Source organism: Miscanthus floridulus, chromosome 2, assembly GCF_019320115.1.
Source record: "Miscanthus floridulus cultivar M001 chromosome 2, ASM1932011v1, whole genome shotgun sequence".
Lineage (NCBI taxonomy): Eukaryota > Viridiplantae > Streptophyta > Magnoliopsida > Poales > Poaceae > Miscanthus > Miscanthus floridulus.
In genome coordinates, this window is record NC_089581.1 from 119,426,383 (window position 1) to 119,444,911 (window position 18,529).

An 18,529-nucleotide genomic window follows, 5' to 3' on the forward strand; every position below is an offset into this window, starting at 1 on the left:
GAGTCCAAATCAACCTTTCCATCGACCATCACCAGCTATCGGCAACCATCTTTACAAGCTGGCTTTCATCGGCTATCAAAGTATTCAATAACTTTCCCCTTGCCGATTAGTCCACTCCGATTATTTTGACACGTGCAAAAAACGGTGTCAACACATCTAGAGGTGCAAAATCATAAGAAGCAAGCAGTAGATAAGAAATTGAAAGTGATGACTTGCTACCTGATGAACCGACAATCGACGAGCAAAGGAGAGGATCACGGGGCACCACTAGAATCAACAAGGATGTGCCTAGGGTTACGGTTTGGTGTGAAACAGTATGGCGGCCGAGAGGGCACGATAGTGCAATGTGGGCTCTGCTAGGGCAAGCAGCGATGCGAGCATGAGCTAGGCATGGGCGTGGCGGCATTGTCATGGAGGCAGTGGAAGCATAGGCATGGCGGTGGCGTGGCTAGGCAGGCATGGCGTGATGGAGGAGGCGGGCGTGGCGGCATGACGGAGGAGGTGGGCGCTGTGGCAAGACAACTGAGGCGGGCACAATGGTGCGGCAGCGTGACTGGGGCAAGCGCGGGAGGCGGAGATCAAGCGCAGGCACAGAGATCAAGCATGAGCGCAGACATGGCGGCTGGCGCGGGCGAGATTGCGCGGCGGCATGAGAAAATCATGGGCACGGGCATGGTGAGTTCAAGGCGGCACGGGTGTGGGATGATGAAGGATAAATAGTGGCCCCCACATGACAGAAAAGGAAAGAAGTTAGATCCACACGGATTCTACTGACTGGACACACCGGTGGCAATGACCGGACGCTACCACCCGGAGTCCAGTCGACAACAGAGAGGTCCAAAACCCCTCAAATCACGACCGGACGCGTCCGGTCCCTTGTGATTGGACGCTCACAGAGTCCGGTCAATTCTAACAACTTCTTCTATGTTTGACCGGACGCAGGGCCAACTTCACATCGGACGCTGGAAGAACATGGTGTAGCGTCTGGTCACTCTTGTGTAGCAGCGGTTCATCTCCTTTGAACTGACCAGACACTGAACATAGAGTCTGGTGCAACGTCCGGTCGCCAATTTTCAGCAGATCTTCAAAGTTTCTTCACGCTGCCTTTTTCCAATCAAATCCTAACTTCAATAAGACACAAATAAACACCAATTGGGACTGATATGAGAGACCTCTCTCAAACCCTCAAAATTTTTAAAGTATTTTGCCTTAGGCTATAATTCTTTTTAAGAAAACATGCAATAAAAGGCGAGGAGCAACATGAGATCACACAATAGGGTTTTATGACCAATAGGAGCTTGAAATGCTCTCCCTATTTGTGGATAAACACAGTGGGTGCTCAAAAGATAACTAAAAAGAAACAACAAAGCAACACACATGCATATGCAATGCAATACTTGAAAGTAAGTCTAGTTGCTTGTCAAGTTTGATCCAAGGTTAAGCTTCTTCACACGCTTTTCGACGGTTATCTTAACCATGTTAGACAAGCCCTAATTGCATTACAAAAAATTAAACATGTTTTATATTATAATGCAATGCAAGGGACAACACAAGCTCATTTTTTAGTGAAGTTACTAGAATCAAGCACATTGAGCTCATTCCTCAACTGACAAAATGTAGCCTCATCTAGCGGTTTAGTGAAGATATCCGCCAATTGATCCTCGGTCCTTACATCTTCTAGTGATATATCATTTTTAGCAACATGATCTCTAAGGAAGTGATGGCGGATATCTATGTGCTTGGTGCAAGAGTGTTGAACCAAATTATTAGCAAGCTTTACTGCGCTCTCATTGTCACACAAAAGAGGAACCTTTTCTAAAACTACACTATAGTCTAGCAAAGTTTGCTTCATGTAAAGAATTTGTGCACAACAAGCACCCACGGCAATGTATTCCACCTCGGCGGTGGACAATGCCAGACTATTTTGTTTCTTGGAGGACCAGGACACTAGTGATCTTCCAAGCAAATGGCACCCTCCAAATGTGCTTTTTCTATCTATTTTGCAACTGGCATAATCCGAATCGGAATAGCCAACTAATTGGGATCTAGCTCCTTTGGGATACCAAAGACTAATGCTTGGTGTGTGCTTAAGGTACCTAAGGATTCTTTTAACGGCAATCAAAAGAGCTTCCTTAGGATTAGCTTGAAATCTAGCATACATACACACACTAAACATGATGTCGGGCCTAGATGCGGTCAAATATAATAAGCTTCCAATCATAGAGCGGTAGAGAGTTTGATCAACCATTTTACCTCCCTCATCTAGGTCGAGATGTCCATTTGATGGCATAGGTGTCTTGATTGGCTTACATTCATCCATTTTGAACCTCTTGAGAAGGTCCTTGGTATACTTTTCTTGAGAGATGAAAATCCCTTCTCTCATTTGCTTGATTTGAAAACCAAGAAAGAATGTAAGCTCTCCAATCATCGACATCTCAAACTCTTTCAACATCAATTCACTATACTCTTTTCAATAATCTTCATTTGATGAGCCAAATATGATATCATCAACATATACTTGACAAATGAAGATCTCTCCATCAAGGTTTTTGGTGAATAGTGTGGTGTTGACCTTCCTAATGGTGAAGCCCTTCTCGATGAGGAAATCTTGAAGGCGTTCATACCAAGCTCTTGGGGCTTGCTTAAGCCCATATAGCACCTTGGATAACCTATAAACATGCTTAGGATATCTAGGGTCTTCAAACCCGGGAGGTTGATCAACATAGACTAGTTCATTTATGAAGCCATTTAAAAATGCACTTTTAACATCCATTTAATATAATTTCATTTCATGATGTGATGCATATGCAAGGAGGATATGAATGGCTTCAAGTCTTGCAACTGGTGCAAAGGTCTCTCCAAAATCCAACCCTTCAACTTGAGAGAACCCCTTTGCAACTAGTCTTGCCTTATTCCTCACAACTATGCCTTGATCATCTTACTTGTTGCGGAACACCCAGTTTGTTCCAATGACTCTTGCACCTTGTGGTCGCTCTTCAAGTATCCAAACTTCATTGCGGGTGAAGTTGTTCAACTCTTCATGCATGGCATTTATCCAATCCGGATCTTGAAGAGCTTCTTCTACATTTGTAGGCTCAATGCAAGAAACAAATGAGTGATGTTTAATAAATGAAGCAAGTTTTTGAGAGCGAGTCATTACACCTTTGAAGGACTCCATATGATGAGATCTTGTGGATGTGCTTGTAATAGGGATGAATTTCTTCTATCAAGCACTTGAGGGGGAGGTTGTGGAGCATCAACATCTTGAGCTTGTGCCACCATTTGATCATGGGAGACATGAGTATCTTCATTTTCTACTCTCCCATCTTTATCATCATCTTGTGGCACATTTGATGAAGAGGGTGGATCAATCACTTGTACATCATCTCCATCATCTTTGGGCTTGATGTCTCCAATCGGAATGTTCTTCCTGGACTCCCTCAATGGTTCATCACCTACATCATCAAGATTCTCATGTGCTCCTTGGAAGCCATTAGATTCATCAAATTCCACATCATATGTTTCTTCAACCAAGCTGGTGGCATGATTAAATACTCAATATGCTTTGGACTTTGATGAGTAACCAACAAGAAAACCAATATCACAACGTCTTTGGAACTTCCCTAGGTGTTGCCGCTTCTTGTAGATGTAGCATTTCCAACTAAACATCCAGAAGAATAAGATGTCCGACTTCTTCCTATTGAGCAACTCATAAGGGGTCTTGCCAAGAAACTTTTGAAGGAATAGGCAGTTGGATGCATAATATGCGGTGTTGATAGCTTCTACCCATAGAGTTTCAGGTGTATTGTACTGATCAAGAATTGTTCTTGCAAGGGTGATAAGTGTCTGGTTCTTTCTCTCTACTACACCATTTTGTTGAGGAGTATATGTTGCGGAGACCTCATTCTTGATCCCAACTTCATCACAATATGCTTCAATGTTTGTGTTGTCAAATTCTTTTCCATTATCACTTCTTATCTTCTTGAGCTTCACTTCAAGTTCATTTTGTGCTCTCTTGGCAAACTTCTTGAAACATGAAGCCACTTCGGTCTTGTCATGAAGGAAGAATATCTAGAGTAGTCATCAACAATCAGAAGAAAATAGAGATTTCCTCCCAAACTCTTGTAAGTTGTTGGTCCAAATAGATCCATGTGGAGAAGCTCTAGTACTCTTGTTGTTGACATATAAGCTTTGGTTGGATGAGTGTTTGCAACTTGCTTGCCAGCTTGACATGCACTACAAAGCTTGTCCTTCTCAAATTTCACATCCTTCAAACCTCTCACCAATTCATTCTTTATTAGCTTCTTGAGTGGGCTCATCCCAACATGTGCAAGTCTTCTATGCCATAGCCACTAGATATAGGTTGTTGTATCTAAATCCCTTGTGTCAGTGTTTCGAACAAGCACCGGCAAGTAAATTTATATTTATGCACGTTAGGCCCGGATGGTGCGCTAAAGGACACAAGATTTATACTGGTTTGGGTTGAATGTCCCTATGTCTAGTCTATTGCTGCACATGTTATTAGCACCGAAAATGGTTTGTAGTAGGGGGTACAAACAGTTGAGAGAGGGACTGGTCCCAGGTCTCTGATGGAAGGGTCAAAAGGATGTCAAGAGCCTGATAGTAGCTTGACTATGTGTGATGTGTGTTGTCCATCAAAAGTCGGTCCCTCTAGTGGAGCCCTGCCCTCTCTTTTATAGACCAAGGGTGAAGTAGGGGCTATAGATGGGAGAAAGAAGAAAATACCAAGGGTATAGAAGGTCCTTAGAAGGAGCTAGGTCTTCCTTTTTTCCCACGCCTGCACTGTATAACCTGGCAAACCATGTCAGAAGCAGTGCGCTTGTTGATCTTCGTAGGCCATGCCCTGACCTCTTTTAACAAGTGGGTGCATCCCATCCAGCCCCTACGGGCGGCGTGTTGGACGGGGTTGTTGATCTCCGACCCTATGGGGAGCGGATGGCGCGGTGACTGCTTGTTTGTCACTGTAGAAGATGGGAGTCCCCGCTTGGAATGTAGCGGTTGTTGTATGTCCCGCTTGGAAGAGCATGCGCCCGCAACACTATTTAGACTCTGCTACGCCTGGAAGGGTCTAAACGCCCGTCCCGTCGTGCCCTGATGGTACTTTCCTGCAGGGGTGCAGGGTATGGTCCTTGATGCCACAGTTGACCCGAACATCTTGTCTCACCATGTACCTATCATCATGAGGGAGCAGGGAGTGGTTGTCAGGCGAGGCGGAGCCAGTCTTTTATCCGTCAGGTGAGGCAGAGTCTAGCCCTTAGCCCTTGGGCGAGGCGGAGCTAGCCCACGGGCGTCGGGCGAGACAGAGTCTAGCCCTTAGCCCTCGGGTGAGGCGGAGCTGACCCACGGGCATCGGGCGAGGTGGAGTCTAGCCCTTAGCCCTTGGGTGAGGTGGAGCTAGCCCACGGGCGTCGGGCGTCGAGCGAGGTGGAGCTAACCCACGGGCGTCGGGTGAGGCGGAGTCTAGCCCTTAGCCCTCGGGCGAGGCGGAGCTGGCCCATGGGCGTTGGGCGAGGTGGAGTCTAGCCCTTAGCACTCGGGCGAGGCAGAGCTGGCCCATGGGCGTCGGGCGAGGCGGAGCTAAACTCCCATCATTCGGGCAAGAAGCGTAGTAGCGCCCTTGTCCGTCTAGGAGTTTTTAACGTTTGATGGTTATTAGTTCCACCTCCTTGGGTACCCTAGTATTAGGTCCTCGACAGTAGCCCCCGAGCCCCTGAGTGATTCAGATAGAATCGCTTGGGGGGTGTTTTTTATTTTGTTGGAGTCAATTCGTAGAGGGTGCGTGCGAGCGCACCCGATGGGTGTAGCCCCCCGAGCCCCTGGGTGATTTGAGTAGAATCACTTGGGGGGTGTATTCGATTTCGTCGGAGTCAATTCGCCAGAGGGTGACGCGAGCGCACCCGATGGGTGTAGCCCCCGAGCCCCCGGGTGATTCGAGTAGAGTCGCCTTGGGGGTAGTATCGGACCTTCCACGGGTAAGGCCGTAAGACTTGGTTTTTTGTCAACTAGATATTTTTAAGGGAAACGTGGTATTCCGTTCGTGAGAATTTTATTTAGGGCTGGCCTGGCCAGAACCCAACTGTGGATCGAGGCCCTGGTGATGCTTGCATCCTTGAGTCCTAGTCATTTTGTGGGCCCATCCCTCATTGGGACTGCCCTTGGGCTCTGGGGTCCTAGGTGGGCCAGAGAGAAAAAAGCTTTGTGGCCCATATTTCCTCGGTGGGAAGAGAGTCTTGGTCCACCTAGGGAAGGCGAACTACTTGGCGCGACTTTTGTGGGAAGGGATAGGGATCGTGTGCGCGTGTCCCATGATGTGACATGGCGGTGCGTCATGGCGGGCTCGGAGATCGAGGTGGACCAATGCCCTTCTCGTGTTCGCCACCCCTATAAAACCACAGGGTTTGCCCCTAGGGTTCCATACTTTGCCTCCTTGCCCTTGCATTCTCAGCCTTCGCCACCAATCGCCTAGGCCTCTCGCACCCGCACTGCTCTCGCCGTCAAACTTGCTGCTGCCTTCTTCCCCGTGCTGCTCGTGCCATCGCAATGGAGCCAGGGTACAAATCCAACATCTCCACTCGGCGCCTAGAGGGCCTCGTCTGCCGAGGCCTCCTTCGCCCGTTGACCGCCACCGAGGAGTGGCGGCTGCTCGTTGAGGAGGAGGAGCCGCAGCCGCCTGAAGGGTACGTTGTGTCTTTTGCTCACTTCCACGAGCGGGGATTCGTCATGCCCGCCCATCAGTTTTTCTAGGGACTGCTGGACTACTATCAGGTGGAACTACAACACCTCTCCCCCAACAGGATCCAGCACATTGCGACGTTTGTCGCCCTGTGCAAGGGGTTCTTGGGGATCAGTCCCCACTTTGACCTATGGCGGTATCTCTTTGCCGTCAATCTTGTGAAGAGGCGGGTCGGGCAGCAAGAGCTGCATGCATCGGTGGGGTGCGCTAGCATCCACCTCCGCAACAACTAGGGGGGCATACCCGCTAATGCGTCTGTCCACTTCCAACAAGGGGTGGCATTCGCAATAGTTCTATGTCAAGAATGGCGTCGCTGCCCCCTTGCCAGCTTTCACCGGGCGCTACATCTTGGAAGCCACGGGGTCGTGGGGGTGGGGCGTCCCGGGCAAGGGAAAGAAGCAACTCAATGACCTTCTCGCCACCATCCAAACTTTGAAGCAGAGGGGCGTGAAGGGGTTGGGGATCATCGACACCTACCATGTGAGGAGGGTCGCGCCACTGATGGCGCGCACGCTTCCCCTATATCAGATGGTGCCCGAAGCGTTGTTCGAAGGGACGGTGCTTGTCGACGGGGCGCTCCCTTACTCCAAAGTGGCACAGCGCATCAAGGAGGCGATGGAGCCCATGAAGGACTTTGTTGGTGCCATCCTTGACTTCTTATATCTGGTGCCAGGGCATCCCCCAATGCGACCGTAACCGGGGTTTGTTGACTTTGTAAGTTTTCTTGCCTCTTGCTCTTCTTTTTCTTGAAATTTCTGATCCCTTGATGTTAACCTCAGGATGGCGGGACTAGCCGGGGGGGACTGCACTTCAAGGATAGCCTAGCTCCGTTGCCGAAGGACCCAACCCAGGCGGCAACGAACCGCGCCATGGCTGGTTGGGACAAGAAGATGCGGGAGCTCGCGAAGAAGAAGGTGATACAGAAGCAGCAAGCTTGAGATCGAGGAGAGGAGACAAGTACTGAAGACGATGATGATGATGACGAGTCTGATGAGGAAGCAGCCGGCGTGGATTGGTGTGACCTGGTGGACGAGGACTCGTTGCCCACGCAGGGACCCTTCTCATTCCACGCGGAGGGAAGTGAGTCCGTGGGGATGGTGGAGCTAGGCCTGCCCCTAGGTCTAGTGGGAGCCGATGGGTCTGCCATCACCGTCGGGGTCCCGATGGAGGATCGGTGGACGGGAGGGGACGGATCTAAGGCCATCCCTAAGGTGCTAGTGGAGGGGGGCGGCTCCAACACTGCGCCCCATGAGCTGATGGAGGGGGGCGGCTCCGGCGCCACGCCCCATGAGCCAATGGAGGGGGGTGTCTCTGGCACCGCGCCCCATGAGCCGATGGAGGGGGGCGGCTCCGGCGCCATGCCCCATGAGCTGATGGAGGGGAGCGGCCCTATCGCCACGCCCTCAGAGACAAGGGAGACGAGCCCCCCTGCCTCGGAGCAGGGGGCAGGCATGAAGCGGTCCCGCCCACATGAGTTGGAGCAGGGGTCCGGGGGTTCATCCCCAAAATGTACCCATCGCCCTAAGTGATAGAGTATGTCACCGATTTCCCTCGTTTTTCCCTTTTTGTTTATTCTATTCCAATTTTATGCCTTTTTCTCTCTTGCAGATTCTTGCGACGGGGCCACCCTCTAGGGTCGGCGCCCAAGAAGAGCCTTGCCCTTCAGATAGGATGGATGACGCTGTCTGACGTCGCCCCTGTTTTGGGTAGGAGTGGTGCTGACGTTGCTGCCTCGTTGGTCGGTCCAGTGGCGCCTGTGGTGATGCCCGTGCCCTTGGAGGTTGTCGAGCAGGCGGTCGCGACCATGCCAATCCTAGAGCAACTGGGCGTAGGCACAGTGGCGGCTAACGGGGTGGCGCAATCCATGCCCCTAGCGGCCTCAGTGACGGTGGCTAACGCAGGCCGGGCGGAGTCAGGTGCAGCCGCGGAGGCATCCGATGGAGCAGCGCCGTTCGTGCCGCCGGAGGCCCAAATGGAGGTGGCCGTGCCCGCGACAAGCCCGATAGGGTTGGACACTGCCATGGTGGCATCCAAGGGAGTGGCGTAATCCGCGCCACCGGCGGTCCAGGCTGTGGCTCCCGAGGTAGGCCGGATGGGGGAGGACATGGTCGGAGGGTCTTCGGGCGTCGTGATGGTGGTGGGGAGAACCAAAAAGGAGCCGCTTTTGGCCCTATTGTCGGGAGGCAGCCGCTCCCCTGCACGGGGCGAGCCGTCGGTCCAGTGGATGGCCGCTCAGGACCCAGCGTCGGTTCTTTTTTCGCTTGACGATGCTACCGAGAGGTTGGAGCGGGAGAATCTTGATGTCGGGCTCTCGGCGGTGATGGGTGCCCTGAGGGAGGCCAGTGGTGCCTTTCATGAAATCCTTGTTCCTTCTAGCTGGGTATCTGCTTGATCTTCTCGCTTGTTTTCTTCTTTCTTCACACATTTATGTGTTTTCGTGTCTTCTGATTCCGGTCCCTTTTTCAGAATATTGTTGCTCGTAGCCAGGACAAGTCCTAGTTCCTCCATGATAAAAAGGTGGAGTGGGATCGCCTTACCAAGGAGGCCTGACTACGAGGAGATGTGGGCGTGCAGCTTGCTGCCGCCCAGCAGCGGGAAGCTGAGGCGCGTCGGGATGCGGAGAAGTTCCATGGGATGTTCGAGGATCTATCGGTGCGGGTGAAGGTGGACGAGGAGGCGATCGCCAGGCTTCGAAAGGAGTGGGACGAGCTACTGTAGAAGGAAGTCGCGGCCAGTGAGTGGGCCAGTGAGCTCCTGGCGGAGTTGAAGACGGAGCGGGACCTCAAGCTGAAGGCTGAGGAGAGATCCGTGGTGCTGCAGCAGAAGGCAGACCAGGATGCCACGGTGATCGACCGGCTGCGTGGGGAGCAGGATGAGCTATGCCGGACCGAAGATAGGCTTTGCTTGGAGCGTAGCACGGCCTGCGAGGAGCACGACCGGGCCATCCGAGAGCGCGACGAAGCGCATTGGGAGGCCGAGGCACGCCGAGCGGATCTTGGAGTTGAGGTGGCCCGAAGGCTGGATGCTGAGGAAGCTTCTGCCGGTCTGCGCACCGATCTCGCTAAGGCGCGGGGGCTTCTTCAAGTCGAAAGTGATGAGTATGATCGCCTGTCTTCCACCGTCCTGGTGGTCTGTGACGACCTGCAGGTGGCGCAAGAGGAGGGGGTTGGTTCCCTCGCGACTCGTGCTGCTGGTATCACGGCACGGGTGGGCCAGCTTGAGGAGAGCGCCTTTTGCCTCGGGGTCACCCAAGCCTTCACTATCGCCCATTCCCATTATGCTCAGGAGATCAACCTAGGGGTGATGAGCCAAGGCTTTGCACCTATCTAGGAAGACGCCGAACTAGATGAGATGGAGAAGGCGATGACTCTCCTTGCGCGGAACCTGGCGGACAGGCTGAAAGAAGAGGTTCTCCCTTCACGGAAGTAGTTAGTTTGATAAACACTTATTTGTAATATGTGAACAAGTGTCAGTGCTTTTGTGTCCTAGAAATGGTTTCGTAATTCTTGTTTTGTTTGTTTGATCTTACCTTCTTCTCTTTTTGCGATGAAAAAGATTTAGACAATTGACCCTTCCATTTGTTAAGACCATAGGGCCCAAGGGTTTTAGGGGAAACTTGATTGTGCTGGTGAGCAAAATTACCATAGCTGTCTAGGCGTGGGCCTTTTGCGGTCTTACCAGTCTATTCCGCCGAACCTTGCCACTGGTCTTGATGTGAAGAGGAGGTCTAATGTAATGTTTTCTTGAAAAGAAAAGAAAGGAGGTTCCCATACCTTTATCAGCCCCCGAGTGAGATCCGACCCCTTATGGTTGCTGGGGTCGAATGTTATTGGAGACCGGAGTGAGGGAGGCGAACTTACGTTTGTATTTACTCGTACCCCTTACCTAGGACTTTGATGATTGCTGCGTGACTATGCATTATGAGCTCGCTAATGGGGATGTTTGGACAGAATCCGATCCTGTTTGCTTCATGACAGGGTCGGCGAAGCCCTCGGGTGGCGTTCCGCTACTCCTTGGCCTGCCTTCCAACATATTCCCCCTTAATAGGGTTTCTATGGGCTCGACTAGAGGCTGGATTTGAACAAGTAGGTTGAGATGACCCTATTCGCATTAATGCAGGTTGGGCAAAGGCCATTGAGGCTCATCTGTGCTTTCTCCCCTGGCTCTTGTTCAACGCGAGGCGGCCTTGGACCCTTCGCTGGTCAGCCTTCGAACCTTGGTCTCTTGATCTTGGATCGAGCGACTCGAGCCCCTGAGCCCTTTAGGGTCTGCTAGGGGTCGGCCGTGTTTTCGCGCGCTACCCCGTCCTCGGTTTCCACGACCGAAGGGGCTGAGTTGACGATTCTTGCCTCGATGGCTCGAGTGTCGTGCTCAATGAGCTCGCTAATGGGTATGTTCGTGTGGAATCCAGATCCATCATTCACTGATGGGGTCAGCAGAGCCCTCATGTGGCATTCCACTACTTCTTAACCCGCCTCCTGGCAGATGCCCGAGCCGTTTGCTGGGCTTAGGCGGCCCGTTGGCCTCTCCTCGACAGAGATTCTATGGGTCTGACTCGAGGTTAGAATCGAACGAGAAAGGTCAAGATGTCCCTGTCTATTTCTGAATGAGGTCGGGCAAGGCCGCTAGGGCTCATTTCGGTTTTTCCCCTGGCTCTGTTTGACATGAGGCGGCCTCGAGCCCTTCACGGGCCGGCCTTTGAACCTCAGTCAGGCGTCGCTCATGTTGAATGAGGCGGCTGCCGCTTCATGACACGACATGAAGCGTTGAGATGCAAGGATTTGCACATGAAATGTTTGGATATATGGATTTAGCGTATAGTTTAATCGAAACAAAAGTAGGGGTTGGTGACATCACCTTGGTGGCATGAGGGACAGGAAGCTTTTTGTCGGATACATCCATGTGGGGTTCGAGTCCGACGCCTACGACGGGGCCAGCGTGACCTGCATGAGCATCGCGATTTTTTGTTTCCGTCTCTTGGTGGCAATCCGAGCCGTATGATTGATTTTTAAGCGATCTGTCAGCTTCCCCCTGAAGGGGGTTCTGCAGGTGGACCCCTCCAAACTCCTTTCGGGAAGGCAAGAGCTAAGGCTAGTAGCGTGAGGAACTATGAACGCGATTATGCTGGTGAACCAAAAAACACCGTAGCCGTTGGGGCGTAGGGTCTGGTGGTTCGTCCAGTTGTACTCATCATTTTATTCCCACACGCCGTGCTTTTGGTTTCTCAAATGTAAGGAGGGGTCGGGCTAAGAGGGTGTTTAAACAAATAGGCACCCTTGGCAGCCCCCGAGCGATGTCCGTGCCCCTGCCGTTGCTGGGGTCGGAGGCCCGGTAAAGAATTTAATACTCAAAGTAAGTAAATCGGGGTACTTATATTTCAATTGGTCGTTCGTTCGATGTTTTGCCTGGGCCACCCGATCAACCCAGGAGGCCTGTTGGGCTCCCCCTAGAGGGCGGTTCCGTCATTAGGTTGTTCCATGGGCCTGCCTGGGGAAGCGGAGAGTTGCCTGTAGGTGAGCGTGCCTCGGTTCTCGCGCCCAAGGCGCATTAGTGGCGGGCCACGCCTGGGTGACGTTCTGACTTACTAGGCGGTGTCCCATCGACCAGAGCACGTCCCTTTATTTCCGGTGCGTCCCCTTAGATTTCTGTTAGCATTGATTTCACATTTATATTGAATAGGGGAAGGCAGAGAGTTTTTTGTCCCAACCTTTCACCTTTCCTCCGCTACTATGCCCCTTCTTTAAATAGGGAGGGGGAGAGGAGTTCTCGCCCCATTCCCTAGCCAGCCTCTAAGCCGCCACCACTTCTCCTTCCTTTCCACTGAATGCGGCAGTTCCTGAGTAAGAGAGGGTGATGCGAGGGAGAGAACAACTCACAGATCTGCTTGTGAATCTAGAGCACGATGTCGAGCTGGAGGTCGTCCCATATAGATGAGACGGTGCGAGCCGCCCTTGCTGTGGGTGCACCACCGCCACCAATGGAGGAGGGGCACTAGAGGGTGCTGAGCATCGTTGACGTTGCCATCATTCATTGCAGCCTTCCTTCGGTGGGAAGCGCCCCCTGTCCCAACACCATTGTCGGGGTTGGAGCTGATGATGATGGTGTAGTCCCTGAACGCCCTGGCAGAGGGGCACCGCATTCACCAGCGCGGTGCTCGATGTTGCAGATGACGGTGCCTTCAAAGATTCTATGGAGCGGTGGGATGTTGCTGATGGAGAGCGTGGTGCGGCGGCCGCAGTAGACGAACTGGCCTGTGTACATGCCCGGACGTTGTCGATGGAGAGCTTGGCACGGCGGCCGCAGTAGTACTTGTAGTAAAATTGTATTATTTGTATCAGCCCCCGAGTGAGGTCCAGCCCCTCATAATTTTGCAGGGGTCGGATGTCACTAAAGATCGGGGATTTGTAAAGACAAAAACTGATAAGAAAAAGCATGCGTTTATTTAAGGGTAAAAACGACGTAGCTGCTCAATGTTCCAGGCGTTGGTGAAGACCTCGCCGTTGATGGTTTTCAACTTGTAGGCGCCTGGACGGAGTACTTCCGCGATGACGTACGGCCCCTCCTAGGGTGGGGAGAGCTTGTGGCGGTCCTTGTTGCTCTAGACAAGGTGGAGGACAAGGTCCCCAATGTTGAAGGCTTGGTCCCGCACCCATCGGCTGTGGTACCATCGCAACGCCTGCTAGTACTTGGCCGAATGGAGGAGGGCGATGTCGCGGGCTTTGTCTAGCTAGTCCATGGTGTCTTGGTGGGATGCCTCGGCCACCTGTTCGTCGTATGCTCTGATTCTTGGCGCTCCATAGTCAAGGTCCGTTGGGAGAATGGCCTTGGAACCGTAGACCATGAAGAAAGGTGTGTAGCCGGTGGCCCGGCTGGGAGTTGTCCTTAGGCTCCAGTGCACCGCCGGGAGCTTGGTGACCCAGCGCACGCCGAACTTGTTCAACCGGTTCAAGATCCTAGGCTTGAGGCCCTACAGGAGCATGTCGTTTGCGCGCTCGACCTACCCGTTCGTCCAGGGGTGCGCGATGGCCGCCCAATCAATTCGGATGTGTTGTTCGTCGTAGAATTGAATGAATTTCCTGCCGGTGAACTACGTGCCATTATCTGTGATGATGGAGTTTGGTACTCCAAAGTGGTGGATGATGTTGAGAAAGAACAGCACAGCTTGCTCGGATTTGATCGTGGAGATCGGTCGAGCTTCGATCCATTTCGTAAACTTGTCTATGGTGACAAGTAAGTGGGTGAAGCCCTCGGGCGCCTTTTTGAGTGGCCCAACTAGGTCGAGCCCCTAGACTACGAAGGGCCATGTGATGGGGATCATCTGGAGCGCTTGCGCCAGGAGGTGAGTCTGATGGGCATAGTACTAACACCCTTCACAGGTGCGTACAATTTGCTTGGCGTCGGCTACTACAGTGGGCCAGTAGAAGCCCTATTGGAATGTGTTTCCAACCAAGGTCCTCGGCGTGGCATGGTGACCGCAGACCCCACCGTGGATGTCACTCAGCAGAAGCCTTCCCTGTTCGCTGGGGATGCAGAGCAGTAGGATTCCGGTGTGGCTCCGTTTGTAGAGTTCTCCTTCTACAAGAACAAAGGACTTGGCGCGATGCGTGAGCCATCGTGCCTCCATCTTGTCTGCTGGTAGTGTGTCGCGGAGGAGGTAGTCGAGGTAAAGCGTTCTCTAGTTGTTGGGAGGGTCGGACTCTGCTGCTGGATCCTCTTCAAGCTCCATGACCTCAGGGTCAGGCGGAGCAGTCGGTGGGTCGGCCCCTGGGGCCAGATTAGACGGGCCATCATCTGTTCATTCTGATCCCTTGTAGCACACCGAGGGCTTGTGTTGATCGCTGGTGAAGACACCTGTCGGCACTGGTTCTCGGCCGGATGCTGCCTTCGCGAGCGCGTCGGCTGCTTTGTTGAGGTGCCTTGGGATGTGATTGAGTTTGAGGCCGTCGAATCTGTCCTCTAGCCATCGGACTTCTTGGTAGTATGCCTCCATCTTGGCATCGTGGCAGCTCGACTCCTTCATGACCTGGTTGACGATCAGCTGGGAGTCACCCTTGATGTTGAGGCATCGGATGCCCAACTCGATGGCGATTCGTAGGCTGTTGATGAGCGCTTCATATTCGGCAATATTGTTTGATGAGGGGAAATGGAGCCAAACCATGTACCTCATGCGGACCCCGAGGGGTGATACGAAGACTAGTCCCGTGCCGGCGCCGTTTTTCATCAGCGATCCATCGAAGTACATCGTCTAGTACTCTTGATCGACAACTGCTGGTGGCATCTAGACCTCGGTCCACTCCGCGATGAAGTCAGCCAGTACCTAGGATTTGATCGCCGTTCGGGGGGCATAGGTAATGCCTTGATCCATTAGCTCGAGTGCCCACTTTGCGATTCTTCCTGTGGTGTCCTGGCTATGAACGACCTCACCGAGGGGGAACGACGTCACGACTATCACAGGGTGTGACTCGAAGTAGTGGCGTAGCTTCCTCTTGGTGATGAGGATGGTGTAGAGGAGTTTCTGGATTTGGGAGTAACGGGTTTTGGAGTCGGATAGTACCTCGCTGATGAAATATACAGGGCGCTGTACCTTGAAGGCGTGCCCCTCTTCCTCCCACTCTACTACTAAGGTGGCGCTGACCACTTGCGTGGTGGCCGCTATGTACAGCAGGAGGGATTCTCCATTGCTTGGAGGAACCTAGATCGGGGGTTCTATTAGAAGTAGCTTGACCATGTCAAGCGCCTCCTGGGCCTCGGCTGTCCACTTGAAGCGGTCGGCTTTCTTTAGGAGTCGATAAAGGGGGAGTCCTCATTCGCCGAGGCGTGAAATGAATCGGCTGAGGGTAGCAAGGCATCCTATGACCCGCTGAACCCCCTTTATGTTCTGGATTGGGCCCATCTTTGTGATGGCTGAGATTTTCTCCAAGTTGGCTTCGATGCCACGCTCGGAGATAATGAAGCCGAGTAGCATGCCCCTTGGGACCCCAAAAACACACTTTTCGAGATTGAGTTTGATGCCATTTGCCCAGAGTTTCACAAAGGTTTGTTCAAGGTCAGTGACAAGGTGGTCAGCCCGCTTGGACTTAACTACGATGTCGTCGACATAGGCCTCAACGGTCCACCCGATGAGGTCCCCGAAGCAGTTGCGCATACAGCGCTGGTAAGTTGCCCTAGCGTTCTTCAGACCGAACGGCATTGAAATGTAGTAGAATGATCCAAAGGGGGTGATAAAAGACGTCGTGAGTTGGTCGGACTCTTTCATCGTGATCTGGTGGTAGCCGGAGTATGCGTCAAGGAAGCAGAGGGTTTTGCACCCTAAGGTGGAATCAACTATTTGGTCTATGCGTGGCAAAGGAAACGGGCCCTTTGGGCATGCCTTGTTGAGGCCCATGTAGTCAACACACATCCTCCATTTCCCGCTCTTCTTTTGCACAAGAACAGGATTTGCTAGCCACTCTAGGTGGTGTACTTCCCTAATGAACCTAGCAGCCAACAGTTTTGCTATCTCTTCACCGATGGCCCTGCGCTTTTCCTCATCAAAGTGGCACAGGCGTTGCTTCACCGGCTTGGAGCCTGGGTGGATTTTCAAGGTATGCTTGGCGACTTCCCTCGGGATGCCTGACATATCCGAGGGTTTCCATGCAAAGATGTCTTTGTTATTGCGGAGGAAGTCGACGAGCGCGCTTTCCTATTCGAAGGAGAGCGCGGTACCAATGCATACCTTTTTAGCCTCAGAGCTGCTGGGGTCCATGAGGACCTCCTTGGAGCCCTCTGCCGATTCGAACGACCTAGTTGATTTCTTCATGTCGGGTGCTTCTTTGGCGACCTCCCCCCTGAGGGTGGTGAGCTCTTCAGAGGTGATGACTGCTGTGGCGTGGCCGCAGCACTCGACTTCGCACTCGTAAGCACGACAGAAGGAGGTGCCGACGGTGATGACCCCGCGGGGACCCGGCATCTTTAGCTTGAGGTATGTATAGTTGGGGACGGCCATGAACTTCACATAGCATGGATGTCCTAGGATGGCATGGAAGATCCTAGGGAACCCTACCACGTCGAAGGTGAGGGTCTTAGTTCTATAATTGGACTGATCCCCGAAAGTGATGGGCAGATCAATATGTCCTAGTGGTACGGCCTGTCTACCAGGCACGACGCCATGGAAAGGTGCTCGGATGGGGTGGAGGTTCGTTCGGTCGACGCCCATCTCGTCGAGCGTCTTTGCATACATGATGTTGAGGCCGCTGCCCCCGTCCATCGGTACTTTCGTGAGCCGCTTTGGGCCGATGATCGGGTCGATGACAAGCAGGTACCTTCCCGGGTGTGGGATGGCATCCGGATGGTCGGTCCTGTCAAAGGTTATGGCGGATTTTGACCATTAGAGGAAAGCAGGCGTGGCCAGACCGGTCGTATAGACCTCACGGCGCGCGACCTTCTGGTGGCGTTTGGAGTCGTAGGCCGCTGATCCCCCGAAGATCATGAGGGCACCATTTAGTGTTGGGAAGGCATCGTCCTTCTCCTCGGCGTCGTCTATGGTGGGGGCAGGTTCCTTCCCCTACTCCCCTTTGTTGAGGCCTCTGGACAAATATTTGCGCATGAGGCCACAATCCTTGTATATATGCTTTGCCAGGAAAGCATGGTTTGGGCATGGCCCCTCGAGCATTTTCTCAAAGTGGTTTGGAGTGCCCTCCGTGGGCTTCTGGCCACCCTTGCGGTCAGCAGCAGCCACGAGCGAGTTGTTGCGCCGTTGCTTCTTATTCTTTCTTTTGGCGGGACGGTTGGAGGCGCCTTCACCGGCGTCCTCGTCTCGCCTCGCCTTGCTGTCGGGGCGGTCAAAGATGGCTCCGACTACCTCCTCTCCTGAGGCATGGCTAGTAGCGATGTCTAGGAGTTCCTTGGTGGTCCGCAGGCCCCTGTGCCCTAGCTTGTGGACTAGGGATTCACAGGTTGTCCCGGATAGGAAGGCTCCTATCACGTCGGCATCGGCGACGTTAGGGAGCTCGTTGCACTACCGAGAGAAGCGCCGGATGTACCCATGGAGGGTTTCATCGGCCTTCTGGTGGCAGTTCTTGAGGTCCCATGGGTTTCTAGGGTGTTTGTACGTGCCCTGGAAGTTCCCCACAAAAATCTCCATCAGATCCGCCCAACTTTGAATGGTGTTGGACGGTAGGTGCTCCAACCACGCTCGTGCCGAATTGGCCAAGAATAGCGGGAGATTGCAAATAGTGAAATCGTCATCACTCGCACCACCGGCTTGACAGGCAAGCTAATAGTCTTTGAGCCAAAGCTCGGGGTTTGTTTCCCTAGAATATTTAGGGATATTGGTGGGCGGTCAGTACCTTGGTGGGAAAGCAACGTTGAGGATGTGTCTGCCGAAGGCCTGAGGGCTTGGCAGGCCGAGGCTCAGGCTTCGGTCCTTGCCGTTGTCGTAGCGTCCGCCGCATCGAGGATGATAGCCGCAGTGGGCTCCTTCCCTTCCGTCGCCGTGGGTGCGCCTACGGGCATCGATGGTGCTGCGCACGTCACTGTTGTGGCCGAGACGTTGATGTACCAGTACAACGGTGTGCTGCCTGCCGCCTGGCGGTGTCTGGTGAATGGACGTGTCCTTGGCGGGGCATACCGAGGGCGTGCGCTGGCTAGCGTTGGGCTCGTGTCACCGAGACAACGAGCTTTCCGCCTGCTGCGCCGCTGCACGCTTGAGCAACGTGTGAATCTCTCAGTGGGCCCAGCGATCCTCGAATGTTGTGGCCTCTGGGAGGCCATGAAGCAAGGCTGTCGCGGCGGCGA